Source organism: Zonotrichia leucophrys, chromosome 7 (assembly GCF_028769735.1).
Source record: "Zonotrichia leucophrys gambelii isolate GWCS_2022_RI chromosome 7, RI_Zleu_2.0, whole genome shotgun sequence".
Lineage (NCBI taxonomy): Eukaryota > Metazoa > Chordata > Aves > Passeriformes > Passerellidae > Zonotrichia > Zonotrichia leucophrys.
In genome coordinates, this window is record NC_088177.1 from 11,929,437 (window position 1) to 11,956,635 (window position 27,199).

Here is a 27,199-nt window from a genome sequence, read left to right on the forward strand (position 1 = left end):
GAAGGTATCAGTGGGCTTTGGACGGTTAAAAATTGTTAAAATGAAGGACTAAGTGAAGTATCCATTTTGCACAGGCAGAGAACTCATGTTGCACCAATTTAACAAGCAACTCTCCAGAAGGAGAGTGGGCTTTACATGGTCAAGAAAACCCAGATGAATTCCTGGTCTGCAAGAGGTGTTTCCCATTGGGCTTGAAACAAATGCATTTGCTTTGTCAAGCCTCAGCTTCCAGCTATCATCATCTGCATCACAGCACATCCTCCCCCTGCTCCTGCTCTGCCATGACTATTTGTGACAATTCTTCAGGGCCAGAAAACCCCTGCATCCCACACGTGCTTGTCCTGTACCAAGCAGAAGTGTGATCAGCCCTCACAGTGGGAGGGCTTGAATCCCTGCTAGGAACAACACTGACAGCTTTCACACACAGCCCCCGTGTTTTGCATTTCTACACGAGCTAATTCCTTGTGATGCTCTCAACATGAATAAGATATCCCAGCCATGTCTCATCCCACCTTGGATCAGACACTGTCCCCTGCCAGGCACTTGGACTCTGGCAACAAAGCAAGGTACACAGCTCTGTGTGGTTTTTTACACACACACATACACCCATCCTCTCCTACATTTTTATCAGTGTTCAACAGAGAATCATTTGGCTTTGCACTCTTTATGGACAAACAATTAACACCTAAGTTCATTTTGTAGACAAAAAGATTTTGTATTCATTTTGTTGACAAACTGTCTTGAAATCATGGAGGAGACTCTGTTTGACAGTCCTGGCACATACTTGATTCAGTGGAGAAAATGCATTCAGCTAACTGTCCAATGAGTTATGCAGACAAAATGAATTTCATCATAATTCTGTCAACAAAATGCTAACTTGCTTAAATTATTCTCTCAACAAAATAAATTAACTTAAAATCCTTTTGTCCACAAAACAGATTTAAGTGTTTAGTGAAGCCTTGTAAATACCATAGTCTGTTTGCTTAGCATGTGCAACTCAAACATTTGGCTCAGCAGAGTCACCAGGCCTTGTCTTATCAGGCAGGGCTGGTCTTGACTCTTTCAGCTCGTCCATTCTCTGTGAGGCCAGTCCAATAAGACCACCAATCACCTGGGCTGTAACACATGGAGTGTGCCAGAACCCCAGGAGGGGCTCTTTTCCTTTTTTTAAAATTTAATCACTAGCAACTTTGCAGTTAAGTATAGCAAGGCTAAACAAATCAGTCTGTTCCTCAAAAGAGAGGCTTTATCCTTAGAGCTGAAGTTGACGTGGAGTTTCCATGACAAACCTCCTGATAAAATAGCAACTTAATGAGGGACTGCAGCTGAGATACCTCAGTAGATTTCATATTGTGACCATGAAACTGTAATTACTGTGCTTTAGATATCATGTGTCTAAAGTCTATTACGCCTACAGAAAATTCCCTTCTGCCTTTTCTGTGATGCTTCAAATTCAAGTTTAAGTTCACATATTCACATTCTGCTCAGCACCTAACTCACAGAATGGAAAGCAATCAAAGCACAGGCATTGCTGCAGGGGGCCAAGTGCACCAAGTTCTGCCCAAGACAGTGTAAAGGCAAAAGGAGCTGCCCCAGAACCAAAGGCAAAACCATCTGCCCTTGAGCTCATGGCACCATCAGTAAGGATATTTATGCTGTGTCTTCATGGCACCAGCCACTGCAGGGGACTCTGTGTTGTCATCTCCCATCTCACGTTCCCCCAGACAAATACACATCCCAGCCTGTAGAAATGTCAGGGGTGGCACCTTGCAGCTCAAGTAAAAAGTATCACTGTCCTATAGATTCACCTCTGGAGAATGTAACCCCCTAAGAGAAGTCTTTTATCTGTTTTTAATAAGTTTCTTCTCTGTCTTTAATAAGTTTCTTCTTCACCAACCACCGCATCCCCTATTGTTCAGCTGCATTTTAACAACAAAGAAACATAGAGAGAATAATGCCTATGTTTTTAGTGATGTCAGTCAAGGAATTTTTCTGGCTGGTGAAAAAATGAAAACTCTTCCATATTCCGTCACTACTATAAACAGGGATTTTTGTCCTTTGTTGGGGGTTCTTTTGGTTACAATGGAGTTAAATTCCAGGAGTCTGGAAAGTGTACAGTAACACAAGGAAAATACCATATATTAATATAAAACTTTTTATGAGCATGAAAAGAATAAAATGCATTCAAATGCAAATACAGCCTGCAAGAATGGACAAAGCACTATGTTTTTCCATGAACATCTTCATTTTGCTAGAGACCAACTTAGTCTTAAGCAAGATGAGTGCCTCTGTGTGTTCAGATCCAGACCCTGAAAATCCTGCCTGTGGCTGAAGTCTTACTCAGTATTTGAGCCACTTCTGCATTACCACCTTGTTTCAGCCCTCTCTGAAGGACAGTGTGTTTATTAATCCCTTCAGAACCACATGGTGTGGCCCCAGAGGGGTGAAACCTGCTGCAGTGTCTATCCTGATTTATGGGAATTTAACAGATTATCTAAAACTGGGGGATTCTTCCCTACAGCTCTTATGGGCAACTTGGGTTTTTTTTCTGTGACATGATCTGAATAGCCCAAGCATGGCAAAAGGTGTAACAGGGGATTTTCAATGAAATGTCTATGTGCTAGACAACCAGTTCCTCCTGAATTTCAGTAGATCTCAGTTTCTAGCTGCCACAAAGCTCTTTTGACATTTCCAGCCTGAAAGAATGCATTCCACCCACTACATTTCAAGAAAAAAATAACAGTAACCAACTGGGGAAGCTTGTAAATAAATTCCTGCAAAAAAGCCTAGAAAATAAGCACAAGCCTCAGCCTAGAGGATTCCCTGGCAAGCAGTATGAGAGATTTTTTTAGCGAGCATGTGGCAGGGGAATCAGCTGTTCTTTCACTGGTGTCACTTCTGACTGTCATGCAATTGCTCCTGACCTACCCCATCTGATAGAGCACAGCACAGACCAAGGCCACACCACTGAACAAAGCTCAAGCACTTCTCAAGTTGAGACCAATTTCTTCCTTTGTAATGGCTCTACATCATGTGTGTCACTGCCTTGTCTCCCAAATGGGTCCAGAAGGAGCAATGCATTAGAGTGAAAGAAATAACCCTGCAGGCAAAGCAAGGCATCATGACTGCCAAGTTTGCTTTTGCAGACAGAATCAGAGACTATTCTGAGTTGGAAGGGACCCACAAGAATCATTAAACCCAGCTCTTAAGTGAATGGCCCCTTCAACACCTGAGAGCAGCACGTACACAGGAGTTAATCCAATACAAAATTCAATAAAAACAAAACCTAGAATATGGAGTGGAGAAAGACTTTAGGACACACAACACTGCTGTCCTGGGGGTCACCTCTAAGCTGCTCTCACCAGGACAACCTGCAGGGAATGGAGCACTTCTAACCCTGTACTAGTCCTCCTTGAACCATGCACTGTGAGCAAAGGGGTCAAGGACCTTGGCTTGCCTTGGCCTGTGCTCAGACTTGGGCAAATCTCCTCATCCAGACCTTCAGTACATTGATATCCAAACCATAAATACAACTGCAGGGGAGTCACAAGTGGGAAATGGATTTGTAGAGAATTTTAAAGCTAGATAGAAGGTTTACATAGTATGTATTTGTATGTCAATACTTCACTATACGCAGAAAACAACAATCAAGACCATCAAAAAAGTTCTTTCTGTTCAAGAGAGGGGGAAATGTGGGAAATGGGTTTGTAGAAAATTCTCAAAACCTAACAGAAAGCTCACATATTGTGCATCTGTATGCAAACTTTGAGATAAGGAATGCTGACTTAAAAATGCCATGAAATAGCATGGAAGAGACATTGTTGAGAGAGAAAGGGAACAAGAAACAAGTTTCAAATGGCAGCCTTACCAATAAGACTGGATACTTTGGAGAAATAGAACTATGAAAGATGCATTGTAGTAAGACTCACAAGGGGTAATTTTAGATTATTAGCTTTAAGACATTTACAGCATGGCGTGGCAAAAGCTGATAGACCAAGAAACGTTTATAAAGAAATATTTGGCTTCTAATTATGATGATGTGAATTATAACATCTGTATTGTCTCACCCTTCACATGAGACTGAAAATAGAACAAAAGTTGTTCTTGAAACACCTCTCAGTTGCCCCATCTCTGGGTCAGAAAAGGGCTTAATCCAAGAGTCACAGACAGAGATGGCTCTCACAAGGAGACCCAACATGGGGAGGGCAAGGAAATGTGGGAGTGGAGAGGTGAAAGGCACATGGCTCTGTTTGTTTGTTCCTTAACTCAGGTATCTCAAACTCTCCAACACCTTAACCTGGAATTCTTTGTGAAGGAGAACTTCGGAGGACAGATATGGAAATTTATATTTAAAATATACATGAGGAAGGGAGGGGAGGGAAAGGAGTGATTCATTATTATGGCTTACATATCATTACACATTCAAAAATTCCAAGGTAATATATTTTTCTTCTTTGCTTGGATAATAAATCATCATTCGATTACAAAAGGGGAGTTCCTGGATGGAACAGCAGCATTTCTGGAAAATACTCCTGGCAGATGAATGACAGGAAAATTTATGGAGAATTCAGTTGCCTGACTGTCCTGCCTCCAGGAGAGAAGTCTGTGCCAATATCTAAACCTTTCCTGACAATGCACACAGCAGACATTGTACTTGATGGAGCGAGGTTTTTAGACCTCCCTTGGCTTGATTTTTGTTGTTCCTCCCTTGGCAGCCTGCAGAATCTGTCATGGCAATGGAAAAGGGTTAGGAAAAAGCTATCAAAGATGCTACTGAGCCTGTACTAGCAGGACAGTCTCTAGGACATGTCCATATGAAAAATATACTGCTGTGTTCCCCACTTAGCCAGAGTTGTCCAATCAATCAGAGATCTTTCAAGGGTCACTGGTATTTGTAAGAGTTTTCAACCACAAAAAATGACCATCCAGTCTACCATCAGTTTGCTGTTTTCTAGTTTATCTTCATTTCATCTCCCAGGTTTTTTTTCAAGCCAACTCTTAATATTTTTCTCCTGTATAAGCAGAGTTATTTCCCTCTTCAGCAGGGCCTTTAAGTCATTCTTCATTTTTTTCTCCCATTAGACTCATAGCTAGGTGTAAGTCTGAAAATCTGGCAAAAGGTTGCAGGAGAGGGGTGAGGCAGCTGAAGAAAAAGGTGTGACAGAAGGCACACACACCAGCTGCAGAGGCAATCCTGCCTGCAATAAGGGCAGACAGGCAGGAGTCAAACCCCATCTTTTCTACTGGTGCTCACTTCTGAAAGGAAATTGCTGTTCTCTTTTATGAGCAGCCAAAAGGAACCCACATCTCGCCAAACCTGGGCTCCAGCCTTAGAAAAATGTAATTCACCCCTTGCAGAGTCCACTGCTTCTGGTGGAAGGGCATCAACAAGCACTTCTTCCAATAGGAGCATGTCCTGGAAACACAGAGGTTTTCATCTGGGAATTGTCTGTTCTAAGTTGGAGGACGAATTACACCTCTGCACCAGGTTTTGCATTTTTGCGCTGCTCAGCTGCCAAAACCCACAGAGTTTGGCTCAGAAAAAGTCTTTCTTTAGGAGGGCTAACTAAGACAATCAGGGGAAGCAGCTGAACATATAGGCTGGGTTCTCAGTCAGTGAAAATGAGACACCAACTTCTGAAGCAGACATGGAAAGCCTCTCTTTGCAGGTGGCAGAGGGAAGCAGTGCATCTCACCTCCTCCTCGTGCCAGCATGTGAAACAGCTCACATGAATCATGCTCTAGGAATGCCTCTTCCTTAGCAGTGATTATAAGGAGAGCCTGGATGAGTAGCTCATCTGCTGCCATCTGAAGTAGAAGGAAGTGGATTCATTGCTTTGAAAGCAGAAATAGAAGGCTTTATTTCCTGCTGGTTTCCTGTTTCTGGTGGCAGTACAGAAAGAACAAAGCCAGTAAAGCCAGCATGGTCTCTGAATTTTTCTCTGGGAGATGTTTTATCTCCTACACCAGTGCCCAGATTTCAAGGGTTACACAAGACGCAGTGCTGTGAAAAATCAAACTCAACCTTCCTTCCCAACTGCATTCCTATTGGGCACTAGTCAGTACTATACATCCAAAACATTAAAGACCCCCAAAGGCTCCTTGCACAAAGGAATGTGAAGTGTTTTCCAAAGGGATCATCCAAGAATACCAACAGTTATAAACCAGTTTGTCTTTTTTAAAAAAGTGAAGCTGTTTGGGCAATAAATGCAGTAGAGTAACTTTCAGCAATGACATGAGCACAACACTCTGATGGATCACATTATTCTTGGAAAAATCTCAGTCTTCCAGACATGTTCTCCAGGCCTACTTTCCTCACTAACTCTTGCAGTACCTCCCTAAAAATTTAATAGCCATAAGTACACTGGGACATGAAAGGATTTTGCCAGTTTGAACATCTCTTATCAAGCCCCTCACCACTGAGAGACATCAGGTGTTCTTGAATTTTCTGGACTATTTTCATCAGTGAGACCAGCAGAACTGGGAAGAAATCATGATCTTAGCTTTTAACACTCTGTACTGTGTTTGGACCCCAAAATCTACATTTTCTGGGTGCCAAACAAGATATTTACAGCCACTTTGGCCTTATTGCAATTGCTTGTAGCTTAAGAAAATATACTTCCCTTATACATGCCCTCATCCCCAGCTGAAATATCTTCTGTGGAATAAACAAGCATTCTACACATCTCTCCATTAACCGTGTCCTTTGGCAGGATTAGGATGTGAGGGTGTTGCACACCTGATGCAGAAAAGTAGCTGCTTTGAGTTTTCAGCCAGGCATGATCTGTCAGTGGATAGAAATCTCATCTCTGAAGCCCTGGGGCCTCAGCCTGAGCAAGGTAATGTAACAAATTTTATTAGCACTTTCAGAAAGGTAATCTAACACTAGATTAGCATTAAATGGTCCAGCAAAGTAGACACATGAAGGCATCTGTAAACATCATCCCATTCCCTTGATTGCAGGAATATCTGTTTTTTAGGCAAAGAGGCAGTATTTTATTTATATATATATATATATATATTTTTAGATGCTTTTATTTAGATGCTTTGAAGGACCGATTTGCTCTGTATACAAACTACTGCGTGCTTAATGTCTTGGTAAGCTCTTTCCCTCATCAAAGCAAAAATGACTTGATATATCATATGACTTGCTAATAGATGACTAGATAAAGCTAAATTGTAAAATGATCACTGCTGTCTCAAGGCTTTCCTAATATGAGAAATGTGATCAGAAAATAATCTGCTACTGAGAAGGCAATCCGAATCCCCTTCGGGGAACAGGCTGCAAGAATACAGCACTGAGGATGATAAATTAGCATTTCAATAAGAGCCTGGAATCAGTACAGAGGCTGCCACAGAGGAATTGCTAAAATTTCTTTATCTTTATCTGCTAATATTTCTGGGAAAATTGTAATATTGGAAAATTGCAGAAAAACCAAACTCCTTCCTTAAATTGAATTGAACCTGCAACTGTGCATGACCTGTTCAAAGCCTACAGTATATGATTTTCCCAAATTAAAAGCAGAAATTTCAGCCCTGGATAAGGTTCCTTTGTCAGTGCTACTTCTAAATTTTAGAGTAAAGATTAATACTGTGGTCAGTATTTTCAGAAGCAGGAATTATGCCTGAATGACCCATTAGAGACACCTTAGAGTGGTTTGATTTACTACAGATGGGGCTTCCATCACTAATCCACCATATCTTGGAGAGATTCAATGGCTTCAGAAGCTTTGTCAAAAGATGCCACAAGGGTTTTGGTTTGGTGTTTCTGTTGTTTTTTTAAATGTGCAATATTTATCCCTCATGTAATATCTCAAAAGTTTCTTCCATGAAAACTGAGCAAGCAATTACAGGGTTGTGCACCTATTTTTCATAATAATAAGGCATTGTAGGGATTTTATATATAGAATGAAATACTGCATAGTAGAGAATTTTAAGATAGTAAACAAAGGAGCTTAGGCAACTTTCTAACGAGCTTGAATGATTTATAGCTTCTTAGGCTCTAGAGACATACTTGAAACTCCAATGACTTTCTGCCGTGGGCACAGTTAATAAAACTTGAATTTCTAATCTTGCATTTTCCCCAAATGAAAGTTTTAGCTAATCAAAACATCCAGCTGATGTACCAAAGCAAGTACCATTGAGTGTTCCAAGTACCCAGGAAATAACAGACAGCTCAGGTTACACAGAGCCTTCTGAAAAACACATCAAAAGCATGTACCAAACTGTTCCCATTTCCCTCCTGAGTTCCAGTCATCCGGCATATGAGCAACTCTCTTGGATGCTGTACAATAATGAAAATTATCAAATACACACATAGTGCCTTTTAAAGGGAAACAAGCATTAAGAAAAATTATTTTGGGGAGGAAAAACTGAAAGTTTGTCAATACTTTTTAAAGGTATTGGCTGTGTTTTCTACCCTGGTGCTGCATTACGCTAAACCACTGAGCGAGCTTTGGCACTTGCATATGGTGAGATGTAGTCCATCATTGTCCAACTTGCCAAAGCCCTCCTATACAGGATGGCTCAAACCCCTCCCAACATCTTACCTTACTGCATATGCAGTGGCTCTCCCCCTCTCTCTCAAAGGCACATACCTCTTTCTACAGAAAAAAAAAAAAAGATTTATTACTTTAGCAATGGAAAGCTACCATAACAGGCCAATGAAAATAGCTAAAGTTGTAGCCACTTTGCCTAGCAATTACACATGTGACAAATTCATTTATCTGCTAGTCCAACAGCTTAATTTACATCCCCACTTAACTGTTAATTCTGGAAGTGCACTTCACTGCAACAGAAGCAGGGACAGCAAAGGCTGGACCCTCTTGAAAGAAAACCCCCTTTAATAAATACTTCTGCAATTAATTATGCAACAAAACCAGCCAGCAGCAAGCAACAAGAGAGAAGACAACACAGTATTTACATGTGGAAATAAAACATCAATGTAGTAAGAGGCAGATGATGTAGCAGAGTGAGACAAAGAAAGCTAATATTCACAGGAATTCAGGTGAAGGAGATTTAAAACATCACTTACTAGGAGAACACTGATGAAAATTAATTGGAGGAGATGGAAGCACTGTTTCTGCATCAGGAGAGCAGAATTTTTCAATGTCTGTAATAAAATGATGATTTATAACTCTTCAGTGAAGAAAATTTACACACTGACTAAGACTGGTAAGGTTTAGATCAGGTCAGGGATTTCCTGATCATATATTGCTTTTGTCAGAAAGTGTTGACTCATCAAAACCACATCTGTTATTTACCACTAAAAGTTCAAATGGTGTTTATTTTTGTCTGGATTCCTCAGGTCCTGAATGAAACCTCTGGTCAAAAACAAGAGGGGTGGTGCAGAGTAGAACCAACAGCTAAAGCACTTGCCTGCTGTGTAAGGGACAAGGATGCTGAGCCCAAGCTGACCCAGGCCAGAAGGAAAGTTGAATTTCATGCAGACAAAGGCATGGTCACAGTACCACAGTGGCATCTTGCTCAGGGTCAGTGAAAAGGCACAGTGTCCCACTTGCTCTCTGCATGCACAATTAGAGGGTTTCCTAAATCCTAGTAAGTCACAAAGAATAGAAAACCAGTCCCTTGGTGCTGTTCTTATGCAGAAATGGACCAAAACCCAAAAGCAACAGCAGATTTACTTGTCCAGTAATTTTAGCAAGTCAAAGCAGTGGGTCTCCACTTTATTTCTTTTTAAATTAAGGCCATTATTCCCATTTTGGGAGGGCATTCAGCAACAACCACCAGCTTTTTTGTAGTTTGACTCTGTTGTGGCTCATAATTCACTGGGCACGGTGCTCAGATGTCCTTCAAACAAGCCAAGGGCAATAGCCAGCAGATTTTCATAGCAAAGGCATTTTTTTGGCATATGGATGAACCAACATGAGTTCAAAATAAGCACTGAAAATTATTGCCCTACTATTTTACCAACCCCTGAATCCTACATGACAAAAAATAATGTGGTTCTGCACAGGGTGGCTGTGACTCCCCTCAATCAATTGAGATATAAGTACATGGCATCACATGATACTGCACAGATATAAAATCTCATCCCATCAGAGACTGATGCAAAAATGATCAGACCTGTTGTTTCTACCAAATTTTTAAAGTTTGGGGAGTGGGCTGAAGGAATCCACACAAATCTCAACAATGAAGTAGGCAACTTGCCTAAACTATTGAATGAATATGAAATTTCCTGATGCAATCTAGACAGTTTATCACTTCTAGAGCTAATCACACTTTACCTATTACTGAGAGACAGTTTTAAAGAGAGACACAGTAAAAAGGTCTTAAGAAGTAGCCTGATATGACTAAGCCCAACAGCTGCCTCTGAAAAACAGAAATATTTGGCCATGATGCTGGGGACAGGACAGTGCAGTTACCCCTCTGGAAGCTTCAGCACAAAATCAAAGCCTTTTTGGGAACAGGAACAACAGAAGCACAAAGTTTCTGTATTTCATGATCCAGAACATGTGGTCTCTCAGCACTGCCCTTGTTATTCTGACTTTGTACTGCCTAAGGATAACTTTTACCAGACAGCATAAATCCTTTCCTGAATGACTCACAATCTCTCAAAGTATAATTACTGTAACTGAAAAAAAAATAATAATTTTCCATCTTACAAGAAAAATGTTCAAGCTGAGATAAACATATAGAGAAAAAGTTGAAATCACAAGGCCCAAATCCTCCCATGCAGCCAGGTTTGACAGACATCATGTGAGATAAGATCATTGAAAAGGGAATTATCAGAGGAATTTTGTCAACCAACTGGAAATTAATTCTATCTGAATTCATTCTAATTGGCTGTTTAATGGTAAAGCAATAAACATTTTAGAAGGAATTTGGGTTTAAAACAAAAATGATAATTTATTTAGTCTATATAGATTTGCTCAGCTGTAAATCACTGATGCATCAGATAATACTTTGCATTTTGTCTTGAAAAATCACACCAAGTAGAAAATACAATTTCCCTGTGTTATCAGGAGTGGCAGAGGCAGCTGGCTCTCTCCTTGTAATCCTTACTAACATAACTGCATAATCACCTCACTGAGGACTGAACCTCAGCTCTGAGGGCTCTGTCTTCTAGTTGTTAGTTTCCAAAAGCACAGGGAAGATCCTCCCCAAGTGGAATTTGCATCACTAATTATTATGGAATAATTAGGCAGAACAGATGCTGACTTTTGAACTCACTAAGCCTTGTAAAATTCCCAAGGGCCCAGAGTTTTGGTATCACTGAAATTTTGCTTTCTTTCATATGGGAACTGGATTGCTGTCACCAAGAGCCATCTGATGGTACCAGGATTACAGTGACCCACCACATAACCAAGTTACACTGACCCATCTAAATACTCAGAACTAAGGGATCTCTCCCGGTGATTTTTTTTTAGACAGGTTCTACAGCTTAATATTTTAATAGAGAATATCTGTGAGTCAATAATAGGGCTTTCAAAGCATTATAAATGACAGGGTATTCTTCTAAAATACAGTGCAATTTTTAAGAGATGGATTTTGTATTTTTCCAGTGTAGACAGACCCAAATGAAAGGTTTTAAAAGAACACAATCCTTTTGTAAGTTAAGACTCGCCTACAGTGAGTTTTGCTGTACTTAGAAATAGTCTATTACATTAAGTATGTCTTGCAAGCAGACATACTTAATGTAATAAACCTCTACAAGACCTCTACAAGCCACCTGTCTATGACACCAGCAGAGTTTCATGTTGTCCTCAGACATGGAATTCTAGAATCATGGAATGGTTTGGGCTGGAAGGGAGCTTAAAGCCCATCCAGTCCCACCCCTGCCATGGCAGGGACACCTTCCACTAGCCCAGGGTGCTCCAAGCCCTGCCCAGCCTGGCCTTGGACACTTCCAGGGATCCAGGGGCAGCCACAGCTTCTCTGGGCACCCTGTGCCAGGGCCTCACCACCCTCACAAGGAACAATTCATTCCTCATATCTAATTTAGACCTACTCTCTCTCATTTTGATGTCATTACCCTAATTCCCTGTCACTACATGCCCTTGTAAAAAGTTCCTTTCCACCTCTCTTTCTCTCCTTTCAGCTGCTCAGTTTAAGCTGGGAACTGTGCTCAATTATAACTGTGCTCAATTATTTGCTCAAGTTTTCCTTTCCTGGAAAAGAAGAGGGGGAAGTTTTGTTGAACTCACAACTACACATCCAGTGACACCTTCTGGAGGTCTCTGCCAACTGATCACTTGTGTTTCATGAAGAAAAGAAGGGACTAAAGTAAGGATAAATCACAGTTTCTGCACAGCTTTGGGATCAACACTGACAAGCAGCTCCAGAAAGTCCAAATCAGTGGTTGGGATCAGCAGAGGTCACCGGTAGCTATGTGAAGGAAGGGTCAGGACAATTATAACCTAATTCCCTTTGGGAAAGATGTGAACTTCTCCCTGGCACAAAACAATTAACAAAAGTACGAAAACTGAGTACCCTGACCTGACACCAGGTGTGTCTCTATTCTTCAATGCTAAAAGTGCTGATGAAAAGAATTTCAACCAAAAGCAGGAGAAGGTGGTTCTGGGAAGAGCTCTCTTGGCCTGATGATGCTTTCCTTTAGGCTATTTTCCCTTCCAGGTGGCAGAAATTAGCTTCGTTCTGAAAATTACTCACAGACCCAAATTCCTTTCTGGAGGATCCTCTCTGGACAGCTTACACTAACAGTGTGAAGAGAAGAGCTTCTAAGCCACTCATGAAGTGGCTGTAAAAGGTGGCAAAACAAATATCTGTGCACTTGTAATGGAGCCACAGACGCTCTGAAATCAATTTGTCATTGATTAATAGAGAACCTGTGCCTCTGGAAACTCTGGATCAGTAAGCCTTGACTCCCACTGCTCCAAGGTTGCTGCAAGGCTGCATCATTTACTTCTTCAAGTTACCAGGATTTTATGAATTAATAGCACGTAATAATATTAATGATATTGTAATAATTGCAGAACAATTACAAACTAACCGCAAAATCTCTACAAGGCCAATCTTGATCCTGCTTGGGAAGCTCATCCTAGCAGCCCCACCCTAACCTGAGAAACTCCAAACATTTCCAACTCTATCCCTTTTCCAGGACCCCACACTGCTCCCAGCCTTAGTTTTACCCTTACCTGCCTCAACAGCCTCACCCTCTACCCAGCCAGGGGTCCTCTACTGAGCCTACACATCCAGCAAATCCCATCTTAATCTCTGGGCTCCATTTGTTGCAGAAACAGAAATAAAAGTGTCTTTTGCAGAAATGTCTCGTTTCATTGCCTAACAACTTTTTACTGGGTGGTTTAAGCCATGCATGGGATCACAATCAAGGCAGATAATTGAAATTAGTTCCGCACACCAAATTATCAGGACCAAATGTCGTAATTGCCATTTTAAAAATACAACTTCTGCCTTATTTTTATATGCAATGAATCTGTGAACAAGTTGCAATATTCCAAACACTCATATTTCTATCACTCTCTTTAAGGCAGTATTTAGACTTTTGCATACCTCCCAAGTTTCCAGAGACACCTCTAACTCAGAATTTTGGATTACATGGTTCTAGGTGTATCTGTATTTTTCCTCTGCACAGGGACTGTGGGAACAATGGGTTTTCTGGTTCAGTTGCTGAAGCACAAAAATACAGAGTGAAAATAAAAATGACAAAGAGTGCTGGATCAAACATTTTTTCTCTGCAGGAAAAAAAAAAAAATTCCCCCACCAAATCATTTCACTTGACATTCCATTTGCTCTGTAATGAAATGCTTTGTTCCGCATGCCTGTGTGCAAAGGAAAGGAAATACTGACTCTAATAAAGGAGCAGAGCAGGGAAACCTGCCTTTCAGCCAGGAGGTCAGTGCTGACCTCTGTGAGGGTGACAGCACTCTTTAGGAGGGAGCTGGGGAGGGCCTTCAGTACCTACAGCCACCACATTCCTCTGTGCAGTTGGAAGAGTACAGGAAGGAATGAGAAAGACCCTGCACTGCAAACAGGGCACTTCTAGAGAAGTGAATGCCCACTGACCTGGTGGAGAAACAGAGCCAGGGGGACAGACTGGGGACACCTTGCCTGAGATCAACTCCACAGAATCACAGCACAAGCTGACATAAAAGGGACCCACAAAGATCACTGAGGACAAGCTCTGTCCCTGTACAGACACCCCAACAATCTCACCCTGTGCCTGAGAGTGTTGTCCAAATGCTCCTGGAGCTCTGGCAACCTTGGGATTCCCTGGGGAACCTGTTCCAATGCCCAAGCATCCTCCTGGGGAAGAACTTTTCCCTATGGTCCAACCCAAACCGCCCCTGACACAGCTTAAGGCCATTCTCTTTGGTCCTCTTGATGCCTTGTGAAGGCTGACCTAGAACAGAGACTAAAGAATTAAAGAGTTAAAAAATAAAGTAGGGATTTATTAAAAGGCCTCAACAGATGTACCTTGGCAGCACAGGAGCCCAGCCAGGGCTACACCCAAGGTGAACCCAAAATGGTCACAAAATGGACAATCAGGGTCTCACTTTTATAAGTTTTGGTCTATTAGCATATTGGAGTTAATTGTCCACTTTTAGCTTATTGCAGATGATCAAGTCCCACCCCTCTTGTTTTTCTCTCTTCAGCCCATGTTGTTTATGCTCTTAGGCCTGAAATTTGGATCATTTGTCTTTGGTCCCCAGCTAGAGAAGGAATTGTTTTGTCTCCCTACTCTGTGAAGAGAGCTCACCAGCCCCTAATATGAAGCTCAGAAGCACACACTAAAGCAGCACAGAATCTGAAAAATATAAAAAAATCCTGAGGTATCACTCTGCTATTGACCACAAACAAAACATTTAAGCCAAGCAAGAATCCAGCCTGAGACTTGCTAAGCTGAGTCAATACACTTCTAAACCTCACAGCAGGGTATTCACTGTAGGAGTTTGTGTGTCTCTGTCAAAGAAAATCAAACTCAACTTTGGAGTGGCTGAAATTGCACTTAACATTTTCCCAGACCATGGTTGTCAACCTGTTTTATGCAGTCACTTAATCCTGCTGAAAATCCATAGTAAAAAAATCCATGTGAAATGCAATATCTAGAGAATACAGGAAGACAGGCACATGCAGCCTCAACCCTGTAAAAGGAAGTGTTGTCAGGAGACCAGAACATTCAGGCAAGCCACTGACAGCTCCCTGGGAAGCTCATATTTCCCAGGACATTTTAGTCACAGCTCTGTCACTGCTGACCTCAGTCCTCAGCTGGAGCCCCAACTGGGACAGGATGGTCTTCCTCAGTGGAAGAAAAAAAATAATAAAACCCAACATCAGGATTTGCCATTATGCCAAACATCAGTTAATGTGTGGACTTTCTTCTAGCCTCTTCTACTGCCTTATTGCCAGACAATTTTTTGCTGCCCAAGATTGACATGTTTCAGTCTGTGGACAGATCTAGTCAGGTATTTCAGACTGTACTGTGCTGCTCCCTTACAGAGCACGTTGTTTTTTACAGGAGCTGAACACACACACAGTGGTCACAGCTAATAATCAAGTGGGCCTGATTGCCACAACTTCAATGACAGCTCTCAAAAGTTGTGAAACTTCAGCTCATAGACTCACAGCATTAGGAAATTACTTTCCTAATTTTCCTTAAAAAGGAAAACCTAGAAAAGTAATTATCTTGTGTCCCAAGAATTCACCAAAAGGCAACGAAAGCAGCTTGATCCCACGAATCACCTCACAGTACTCACAGCAGAGCACATGACCAGCACTCAGAATTTCTCTTGGCAGCCTTGTCTCCTGCTCAGTCAAACCTCTCACACAGGGAAAGCTCTCTGAAATCCCAACATGCACACACAAAGCTCAGAAAAATCAGGAACTCTGAATATTTATTTTTGCTTTCTTCTCCTGCACACACACATATTTCATATCTGCCTGCACTAGCAGCTGAAGATAACCTCTGGATAACCTAAGTGACTTACACACTAATGTCTCATCTATTTCTCATTATATCTCCTCACTGTGTGTTCTTCTGTTCACAGCAATTACTCAGATGATTTTGTCTTGTTTTACCAGCCCTCCCTGTGCATGCAAACAAACCAAAGAAATTAGCAATTCCAAGAGGTGTTCTGAAACTCTTACATCACCCTCCCTCCCAGATTTGCCCACTATTAAGTGTCTTACGATATTATGCAGCATAAATGTGTACAAAAAACTGGGAGCATTGTCTTTATTTTCCATTGTTACTGAGCCTTCAGCAGTAAGAAATTACAGGGCACATCCAGCCAATTCTTTATATGCTCACAATTATACAGTTGTTCATCTGAACCACAAAAGAGCACATTTTGAAGGTGCTTTTGTTTTGTGCAATATTAAGATCACTACATAGTATTTTTTCACAACCATCTTTTCAGGTCACTGAGACTTCAGCAGTAATTTTGTGATGCAGTATTTTTTCAGAAAATAAGTTATCTACAAAAGTTTTTTTTTTTAAAGAAAGAAGTTTCAGAAAAACATTTCTTACAATTCCTCTTTACACAATGCATTTAATTCTTCTCTACACACAGTTTTCAGGTCAACAAGTCAAATCACTCTGGCAACTTGTGAGGCAGTGTTTAAATTCCTATTCCTTGTAAGTGGCACAAGATGAGTAAAAAGTTTTTATTACATATGTACAAACTTAAAATTACATCAATTTATTTAGAGAGAACCTATTCTTTACTAATGTATAAATAACCACTAAACTTTACAAGCAGTGCATGTCATAATGAAAACAAAGTAAAACCCGGGAGAGGAAAAAGGAGAGAGGAAAAAGGAGAGGAAGAGGAGGGGAAAGGGAAAAATTTAAATAAAAAAGTAAAGTTAAAAAAAAAGCAAAGTTAAAAAAAAAGTAAAGTTAAACCCAAACCCATCCCATTAAACCACCGCAGGTTTCACAGAGCTCTGTTTGCCCCGAGGATGGGCTCCTCATGAAGAATTTTAAATCAAACAAACCACTGCTACGAAACCTCAAGAGTGAAAGGGGTACAAATACCAAACTTCTTTCCCTGCATTAAATTCTTGGGTGATTTCCACATCCAAACGAAAAGAGAACAGCTTTTTTTGGGAGATCCTTCATGACACTGCAAGATGGCAGCAGGCTGCGTTCTCACTCGCTGCTCCCAGGAGGATTTTGGAGCCCCAGCTCAGCAGTGAACTTCAGAGGAGCAACAGCTGCACTGAAGGGATGCTGAGCTGTGGCTGAGCCTGCAGGGCTGCAGGACAGGAGGCAAACCTGCTGTCACACCATCCCTGCACGAGAGGGAGGTGCATGCTGCTTCCTACGTGGGCAAGCACCAACCTCATCTCTGCCAGTGAATCACCAGGCTGAGAGCAAAGCAGCAGAAATGCCTTCTTTGGTTCTCATCCACCAAAGCTCCAAGGTATTCTTGAAACATCCTTTTGTTTGGGATTGCCAGTATGATATGAACAAACCTGTCAAATGGAGGGATCTGATATCCCCCTCTGCAGCTCTGTTCCCCAGGAGCCTCCTGCCCTGGCATCAGAGGGGCAAAGGAACACTTTCCTAACCACATTTTTTTGGCAACTTTCCTGTTCTCGGGTCAAATTAAATGCAGAAAACCCATCTGAATAAGCATCATGGCATAGAATGAACTAATACAAATGACTGTTTATTACATTTTTCTCTCTCCTCCCTTTTTGATAGGTTTGTAAAGCTAATAATCAATATCCTCATTAAATAGCTGTGCATCTGAGCCAAATACAATATCAAGTGAAATATATATGCAATAAAATCTAAATTATCACATAGTTCTGAGAGCTTATGAAGACCTAGGCTGACAAAAGCTTCCACCCCATGCATCTAACAGAACCCTACATATTGATATTCATTACCCCTCACAAACATTACCAGATGAGCAGAATGAAAAGTTGTACAACAGAAAACCAGCATATTGCTCAATATTTCCAATTAAAATCTCTGGTAAAAAAATAAAATGTATAACTGTAATGTGAATACACAAACCTGGATATGTTGCTTTATAGAAAATGATAGTTACAGATTAAGAGATAAATATGTCTCCAGATGCAAAACCAGAAAAATTGTTAGCATTATTCCCACAAGATCAATACCAATCATGCACTGTAGCCAACCAGGAACAGCTGATAACAATCAGGAAGTGCTTGATTCAATTCTGCTTTAGTGACAGAGGTGATAAGTCAATAACTTCAAATGACAGTTTTTTAAAAAATCTAATATTTAGAGAGGCATATAATAGGAACTCATTTGTAAGTCAAGATTTTAAGCAGATATAAAAACAGAGCATGGCCCTAGTTACACTTCAAAAGATATTTTTGCAAACGTGGCAGGAGGGCTACAAGGTGCTGCAGTACCAGACTCCTGAGTACTGAGGGGTTTTGTGTGCCCCAAAAAAACCAGAAAGGACAATGAAGATGCAGTGGAAAGCTGAACATCTCCTGATTGCTGTTCCAACACTAAATTTCTACAAATTTCTGTGCCCACACTGAGCATAGATAAGACAAGATCAGGTCCTTGGTCATGTACAAATAAAGATGGAATGAGTGAGATTAATGTGGGGAGAGTGGCAAAGATCAAGGCACCAGGACTCTTACATACATATTTGCACATGCTTGGAATGTCTTTCACTCATTATCCTCTCTCTGTATCTCTGGATTCTAATGCTCAGAAATTCTCAAAAATATGACAAAAAAGTATTTGAAGGGGATTTTTTTAAGAGGGCAAAGCAACTAAAAAGTATTCCAGTTTTTACCACAAATTGTGTAGGCAATATTCACTGATCATTACTGTTACTCAAAATTTTCCCTCCCTATGATGATGCTCAGGTTTGGTTTTTGTTCTGTCAGACTACCCCCACTCAGACTGACATCTTCTGTGAGAGCTGTTGTACACAGCAGCCTTTTTGTCTGGAGGAAGAAAGAGGACTGCAGTTTTATCAGTGTGCTTATTTTCAAAATTAAATGGAGTGGGGGTAGGAGGAAAACTGTTTTCAGGATTAAAAAATAAAAGCAATTAGTGAGGAGATGGTTCTCTTCCCTGCAGAAAATTCTGTCATCACCATACCAAAGAATATGGATTCAACATCCTGCAAGCCACCACTATGGCAGGGACATAAAGCCCACCTAAATTTGTCAAAGATATGTGAAGTTTTGGAAATAAAGCACAGTGATTTCAGAGCAATCTAACTTCTAATTCCTGACCAACTCTAATTAAAAAACCTAACTAGCTACATAAGAGCCCCATGTCCAACAGCAATATTTTAAATCATTTTATGCTACTGGTACTGTAACATGAATGATGGCTGTGCTAATTAATCTCATCTCAAACATTTGATGGAGAGCTTAATTTGCTAAAGCCCAAAGACAGGAGCTCAGAGTGTGTGTGTGTTTCCTCAAGCAGTCCTCACTGTGCTGCAATATGCAGTCACAAGCATGTAAAACCTGCCATCAGGAGAATTACACTCAGACTAAAATATATTTCTGAGTTCACACCTGACTACCTTCTGGACTTTTAACTATTCCATGGCTGTCAGGCTTTTCTTTGTAGCCCAGAGATTTTGTTTCCTTTTGTTCCCAGCCTGAAGTTTGAATGTTGATCACTTGTCTCTGGGAGCTGGGATGCACAAAAATGTCTCTAACAAGACTTTGCACGTATGAATGTACAAAACCACTCTAAAAATATACTTATGCATAAAGAAAACTATTGAAGCATCAGCTTTCCCATACAGCTGCAGATTAAATGTCTCAACATAAAAGCCAGTTTAGCCGAGATTTTTGGCAATAGAGACACAACACTTTGATTTTAAATACTCCAAGAGGTGAGTGCTAACAGATCCCCAGGACATGGTGCATTCTAATCATCCATTCCACCCTGGGCAGCTGGACACAAAATATCTTAGCCCTACCAAGGGTGGCAGAGCCATCATCCTCTGAGAGCCTGTCCAGACCTCCTGGTGCACATGGGATTAGTCACACAGGCAATGATGCAAACCACAATTCAAATGTTTCCATACAGATGAAATATAAGCAGTGAAATCAAGAGATTTAATATGTCTGGGCAGCATTGCTACCCAGTCACTTGGCAATATGAACCATTTCTGAGGCATGAAATACCCAACTGACCTTGAAGGCAAGGAGCTGAGGATTTATGGACAGGAAGCAACCCAGAACACCTCGCCACGGCTGAGTTTTGACTTGGAAAATATGGCAGATCCCTCACATATGATAGCTGCTGCCTCCATTAAATGCTACAACAGCAAACAAATTGTTTGGCCTGCTGTGAAAACCCAGAGAGAACAGCCATAAAAAAAATAGATCTCCATTTAATTGTCAGCGATATGCAATATCATCAGGCTCTGAATGAGTCATTTCTCTGTGTTGTAGCTGGTATAGGACACAAGATGATATAAAAATGACCTGGAAGGCCCAAGATAAGAGTCCCAGAGGGACTGGACAAGCAGCCACTGGTGGTTTCAGGCAGTAGGTTCCCAAGGGCTGTGCAGACACCCCAGAAAACAAACATCTACCATCAGTGCCCCTGCAGACTGGGGAGCTGTGAGCACACGGCCAGCAGCGCTCCACCTTTGCAGAACAAGGAAGGTACATCCCAAACACCTGGCAAACCCTAAGGAAAAGCCTTGGGAATTGAACAATACATGCAAAAACCCCTCCTGCTGCAGTGGGAAAGGGACAACAACAGTGTGAGATGAATCTCCACCACTGTGTCATCGATGCTGCCCTTTCCTTACAAGGAGGGCATGTCTGCCCCAAGAGAACACTGAAAACAAGACAGCTCCCTCCCTCTCTCTCTCTAGGTGTCTTCCTAGGAAATGGCAATTGTCTCTGCAGCCAGTTCAGTACTTAATTGGCATGGGGAGATATCAGAGTGAGAAAAAATGGCTGTACAGTGAAGTTGCTGAAAGCCCTTTGAAGATAAATCTCAAAAAGAACAAAAGTCCAGAAAACAAAACCACCTAAAGAGGAGTAGAGAGAAAGGTTCCGAGCAATTTCCATATTATTTTTCATTGTAAAACCATCCCAGAGCCAGAACTTTTGAACTATTTATAACAGCTGCAAGAAGAGCTGTTCCAGCTGAAGATTGCACAGAGCCCACCACAGGGGCATGCATCGGGCAAGCCCAGGAAGGCAGTGCCATCTGCAGGGCTCAGAAAGCACTCACGACTCCCATTTATTTGAAAAGCAGTAAAACAGCTGCTGCCGTGGAGGAGCGGGAAAAGAACACTCCCCCTATGCATTGCCCAACAAATAAAGCAGGTCACATCTTCTGAAGGAAATTGCTACAGCTGATAAAAGCTCTTTCAGCAGCAAAAGTAAGATAAGAGAGGTGTCCCTACACCAAGCAGAAAGAGACCTTTCAAAGCACTGAAGTGAAAGGAATGAGTTAATTTTCATCTCAGATCATCTGGTAAGTCACATCATCAGCATTTAGGGAAGGTAGGACATGGCACTTGTATGTTAAAAGGTGGAAACATCTCTAGGGTTGAAGCAGCAAGGATCTGGAATGGCCTCTCAGAGAGGGTCAAATCAGAAACCTCCAGGATGAGGGACTGCCAAACACAGGGCTTGTATGAACAAAAAGCTCTGTCTGGAGACCCAAAACATCTTCATGAGTTCTCTATCTATTTACATACAATGTTTGCATCGCAAAACAGATTTGGGAGGAGAAGGCATTCCCTGGGAAGGGGAGATTCACTTACTAGGCCGTATTAGCATTGGAAAACAACTGGCTAGGTGGTTTCCACACCATGAGCACAGATCAGGAGATATTTACTGATATGCTTTTTTTCCTGCACTAACACACACCTTTAAAATATTTGTCTTCCACCAGGCTTTTATTCCAACCTAATTACCAAACAGTTTTCCAGCCTGCAGTGTATTTAGAGCCTAACCCCAAAATAACAGGTCTTCTGTTTCTTTCCCATCTTAATAGAAAAATACATCTGCTGTCATGTTGTTATCAGGAATATAGATATATATATTCATTCTGTATTCTACTGTCCACTGTCCTGTTCAATTTTGCATTTCAGCTTTTCGTTGCTCTTCAGGGAATGCCTGAGATACAGAGATCTTGGAATAGCGAATCAGGGCAGGGAAACATCTCAGTACACAAACTCACCCAGCTGAAAGCAGTGCTGAGATTACAGATAGAGCCAGAGGGCTGGAACAGTCAGTGTTCTCCAACTGCAAGGGCTTGAAAAAGACCTCTCTATTAATTGCAGATAAGTATATTTTGCTTGGCTCCACACTGGGCTGTCCACCAGGCAGGTTACTGAGTAACTGGTAAGATAAATGAACCACAAACCTCCCATCATTCAAAGCCTTGCCCATTCATAAAAGCCAGTCCAACATTTTTTAATATACTTCTGTGCAAAAACAATTTACTCTTAACTGAAAAACAGGGGCTTAGCTAAAAACCAACAATGAAACAGGTCTATTCCTGTGCACCAACATCCCACAGTAACACGAGTTATTAATTCTAGCCTACCAAGCTCTTTGAATTTGCAGAAAACCATTGCCTGAAAATGCTATTATTTTCCTGAAATCAGCATCTGTTGTTTTCAGTGTGAGCTATTCACTGTCAGAAACAGCATCTGAGCATCCCTGCTCTGTTTCCGAGAGAATCACCGCCCCCACCATAACATTTGTTTACTCCCCGTGCCAGAGCAACTGTGGCGGTGCGAGGTCAATGCCCTGCCACAACATCTCATCCCATTACCTTCGAATCATGCGAGGAGGTGCAAATTACAGCTGGCCCCTCACAAGTGCTTGACTAAACACAGCCCTCGGAAAGCAAATTTTGGTGGGCTGGGAGCAGCAAGCTCGACACGCCTTGCTGCAATTGCCTCTTGCTTATCTCCACGGGCAATTAACAGCATCTCCCTTGAGTGACGGGTTCTTGATGGGCTGGGAGGATGTGCTCCTGAACACTGCACATAGCTGAGGTTTAATTACAGGCCAGACTGCTGCTTCCACAGCCCTGGCACAGAGGAAGGGGGTGGCAGGAAGCTGCTTGGGCTCCTGTTGCCCGTTCCCACCATCCCACTGAAACGCTCCCTTCCCATCCTGCAGTCCATCTCTCCTGCAAAACGGGAAAGAAACACGGGCTGTTGATGATTTCAAAAAGGCTTTTAAGCCACTAAAGCACCCATGGAAAGCACTGCTGGAAACCTTTACAGTCGCAATCTTTGGAAATCAGACCTAGGCAGACACACAATTGTCCCCTGAGGAGCACATGAACCACAAATGGCTCCAGCCTTCTGGTGAGAGACAATCGTCCAGGACATCCACAGGTAAAAGCTGTTCATTACAAATTTCAGTGGTGAATTCCCAAACACTCCCACGACAGAGGTCCAAGAACAGTCAGCAAGCGTGACAGACAGAAAGAACAGGACTGGAATTTAATTTTCACGGGGTGAGTAAAGTGGGCATAAATGAAGTTAATGTTTTCTGAAGGATCTTTCTTATAAAATAAAATTTAAAAATAAAAGAAAAAAGAAGTTTTCTTTTTACATTACAGCATAGCATAAAACCATCTCAGCCTAGATTTCAGCCAATCACACATACAGCAAAACATATTGACAAAAATTCTATCCAATCATATGAAACACACGTAATAGTAGTTAAAACAAAGACTGGTTCATAAAAACAAAGAACAGAGATCCATTCATACTAACCTTCTAAAGATATACATTAAATAACTTTGTTGCAATCCATAAGCTAGTTCTACAAAGGTCTATTGCGCTATTTGTCACGTCTGCTCTACTGCTTAAAAAACTTTTTTGCTGTATGTGCAATGCTAACAAAACTTCTGCCTAAAGCCTACTCTTTTTAACCATTTTTTCAAAACCCTCTAACTTTATGAATCCCAGCAACATGGAATGGGAAAACAAAACAAAAAACCCTGGAAAAACAAGAGCTCTGTGCTAACTGCAAATATTTACCACTAACAAGAGACTTTCCCATGGTGATTACACTAGCAATGACCATCATAATAACACAGTAAAAGTCAGAATTATTACTTTATCTAATTATGTTACTATTGCAGATATAGAGGGAAAGGTTAATACTCTACTGTGCAAAAAGAAGATATAGGTTCTATGACGAGATCACACACATTTTGCTGTGTATTGGAAATATCAGAGATTGTAAAAAGAGGGCTGATGGGAGGGAAGGCAAGGAGGAGGAAGATGGAACTAAATTAGAATGAGGTTAAAATATATTAACTAATGTTGGAAAATAATTTTGGAGCTGTAATACCTCCTCATATTAACAGTTTTCAGGGTAGCTATTTTCCCCAGCCTCAGGCAGCACTGATGAAAGGAAAAGTGGCTATTAAAAGAAAAAAGGCAAAGGAACGTCATTTCACACTTGGCCAGAGTGTAGGGAAAATGACAGGAAACATCCTTGGAGTCATGCCCAGCAACAAAGAGCTGAGAGGGAGGCAAGCATGGCCTCACATGAACATCCACCTGCCCAGCTGCTGGGAGTGTTCTCCACAAGCACAACACCAGTGTAGGACGAGCCACTCATCCATCCCACAGTACCATTTTGAGATGCTCTGCACAGTCAGTACCCTCAGTCCCTGGGGTTGTCAAGACAGAAAGGAACAACAAAAACCCAAAAAACTCCCAGAATTTGGCCCTGAACGGCAATATATTAAAAAATAATCAGATTGTTTTGACAGGTGCCCCATAATCCAGCAGTAGATAAAAAGCTTAATTCTGTTTCCAGTTGCACAAAAGTAACGCTTTTGGCATTTGTGGAGTAACAAGAGTCTTAAACTCAGACTCCAACAAAAGATTCAACCCAGAATCTTAATTCAACCCTGAGTTTTAAGCTCACAGACTCAAACAAAGGATTCAACCCAGAAGCCATGGTAGTTTTATCAAAGGAAGAGGAAAGGAGGGGAAAAAACACGACCAAGAAGAAATCGTATTTACACTTTGAAGATGCTATGTGAAAGTAAAAGAAAATTCATGAGGTAAAGACAAACTGTAGACAAGAGGGAGAGAACTGACTGACAATAGCCACTGCATAAAAATGCCCCCTCTGCAGCTAAGAGAATAGTGTGCCTGAAATCCCCTTAGTTTACTGTACTAGGAAGAAAATCACCACAGTGCACAGGGGATGGACCAGGTGCCAGGATCTGAAGCATCCCTCTTTTGATCACTGTGCTCTGCTAGAGCTGTGTCATCTCTGGTCCCTCCATTCCTCACTGCCTCCTTCAGCTGGTGGCTGGACTTTTACCTGAAACACTCAGTAAAAAAGACAGGCAAAACCACAGCAAGGTGCAAAGTCACGTAAAGAACTCAAACATGGATAAAGTCCAAGAACAACATTTGGTCTAAAAAGTTGGGGTTTTTCCCCTCTTGAATGGAGGGCTGGAAATACCCATCACAAGCACTCTTGCTGCCCATAACACCCATCCTTACCAGAGCCCAGTTAAGTTCATGCCATGTATTGTCACTGCAGGATCCAAGTCATATCTCAGCTCTTATCTTCCCGAGAAGCTCAATAATTACTTTAAGTTGTTGGAATTTGAAAAGCAAGGAACTCTCAGAACTTTGGGGCTGTAAGCCAAAGCTTAGAATTAAATACAGGATTTGATCTGAGACCTTGGAAAAGTCTTCCAAACAGGTGCTAGAAGAGAGAATACCGATTTACAGTTTAAAGCAGAGACATGTTACGTGGAAGAAAGTTTAGAGTTTAAGATATAGGAAAAATAATAGTTACAAAGGTAAACAAGGATTTTAAAATGCAGTACTGTAGTTTTCTGTGTCATAACATGATTGGCTAAGAAACTTAGGTTGTAGCTTGAGTCCATAAGATGAAACATTTAAGGATTGGGTCAAAAACATAAATATCTGTGTTGGCAGTGTTTTATTAGTCAATAACTCCTTAAAAGGTCTTGTAACCTTCTGAACCATACAGTGAAGATGTGAGACAAACTCACCCTTCCTGTCTATGTAGAAGATAAGAAAAATAAATCACATCACCAAAAACAATTCAGAGATCCCATCTCAAATGCCTTCCAAAATTCCCCACAAGTGAATTATTACATTAAGTGATTGATTTTTACATGCACTGAGTTCCCAGGCAGTAGATGAGGAAACCTGTGAGCAGCTCAGAGTGGTTTCTCCTGCATGAAGCCACATCATTATTACAAAAATGACTGAACCAGTTGGGTCACATGAAGTGCAGCCTGTTTCTGCTGATTCCTCAGAACAGACCCATGAACCCAACACCAACAGTTGCTTCTTCCTTAAATCTGAGCTTTGCACCTCCTCTCCCTGTTGCCTAAACACAGTGGGCAAGTGACTGCCAAGCTCTTCAACATAGGTTAAGTCAAACCCTTTTCTTCAAAATTTAAGAGGATCTTCACGGATCCTCAGAGCTGAATCCTGAAGAAGAGAACCAGGGACTGGCCATGAACTGGTTTGGCACCATCCCCACCCCTCTGGTCCCAGACACCCAGCCAGTTTTTCAAGCAGCAAACAATGCACCTGTCAAAGCCAGGAGCAGTCACTTTCTCGTGGAGAATTCCACGTGACACAGAGTCAAAGGCTTTAGTAAAAGTCCAAGTAAATAACATCCACAAACTGAGCTGCAGAAGGCAAGCCTCTGCTTTTTTGGCCAACTCTCCCATTCACAGCTTTGTTTAGATTATAGATTGTCCTGTATTTACAGACTAAAGCTGCCATTTCTTTGTAAAAATGAATTAAACACCTGTGTTGATTCAGCACACATGTAACTCCCAATAATACAATGGCCCAGAAAAATCAGAAGTATCTTAGGCACCAGTTAACCCGGGTTTTGCTGTATCTCAGACTTCAGAATCACCTAGGACTTCATCATCCAAGGCTTGGGTTTTTTTAAAAATAAATTACATATGTTAAAATGTTTGTCAAAACCAAACTGAAAAAAGAGAAAAAAATACTGACATGAAAAGCGAAGCAATATGACTCATGACAGACACCAGATGCAGCCTTATCACACTGCTTTAGCACTGGGGTAAACACACTGACAGCTGTAGAGACTCTGATGATCCATATTTATGTCAGCAATATCCAGACAGAATGGAACATATGCAGTTTGTGAGCTGAAATTTTCAGCCAGCTCCTCCCAGCTGCCTTTAACTGGATCCAGAATTAAGTGTTGTCAGACACGGTGCACAGGAAATTCACTCTTCTGAAGG

At 41.4% G+C, this 27,199-nt stretch overlaps 1 long non-coding RNA gene across 1 annotated transcript in view; it reads right to left on the minus strand.

The window, feature by feature from the left end:
* Window positions 1-3,965: 3,965 nt before the first annotated feature.
* LOC135450282 (uncharacterized) overlaps window positions 3,966-27,199 on the minus strand; it is a 29,925-nt gene continuing 6,691 nt past the window's right edge. The window contains exons 2-4 of the long non-coding RNA XR_010440996.1: window positions 9,035-9,112; window positions 8,550-8,603; window positions 3,966-6,739 (exon numbers count right to left, since the gene is read on the minus strand). This is a non-coding gene — a long non-coding RNA (uncharacterized LOC135450282). The remainder of the gene's footprint in view (window positions 6,740-8,549; window positions 8,604-9,034; window positions 9,113-27,199) is intronic.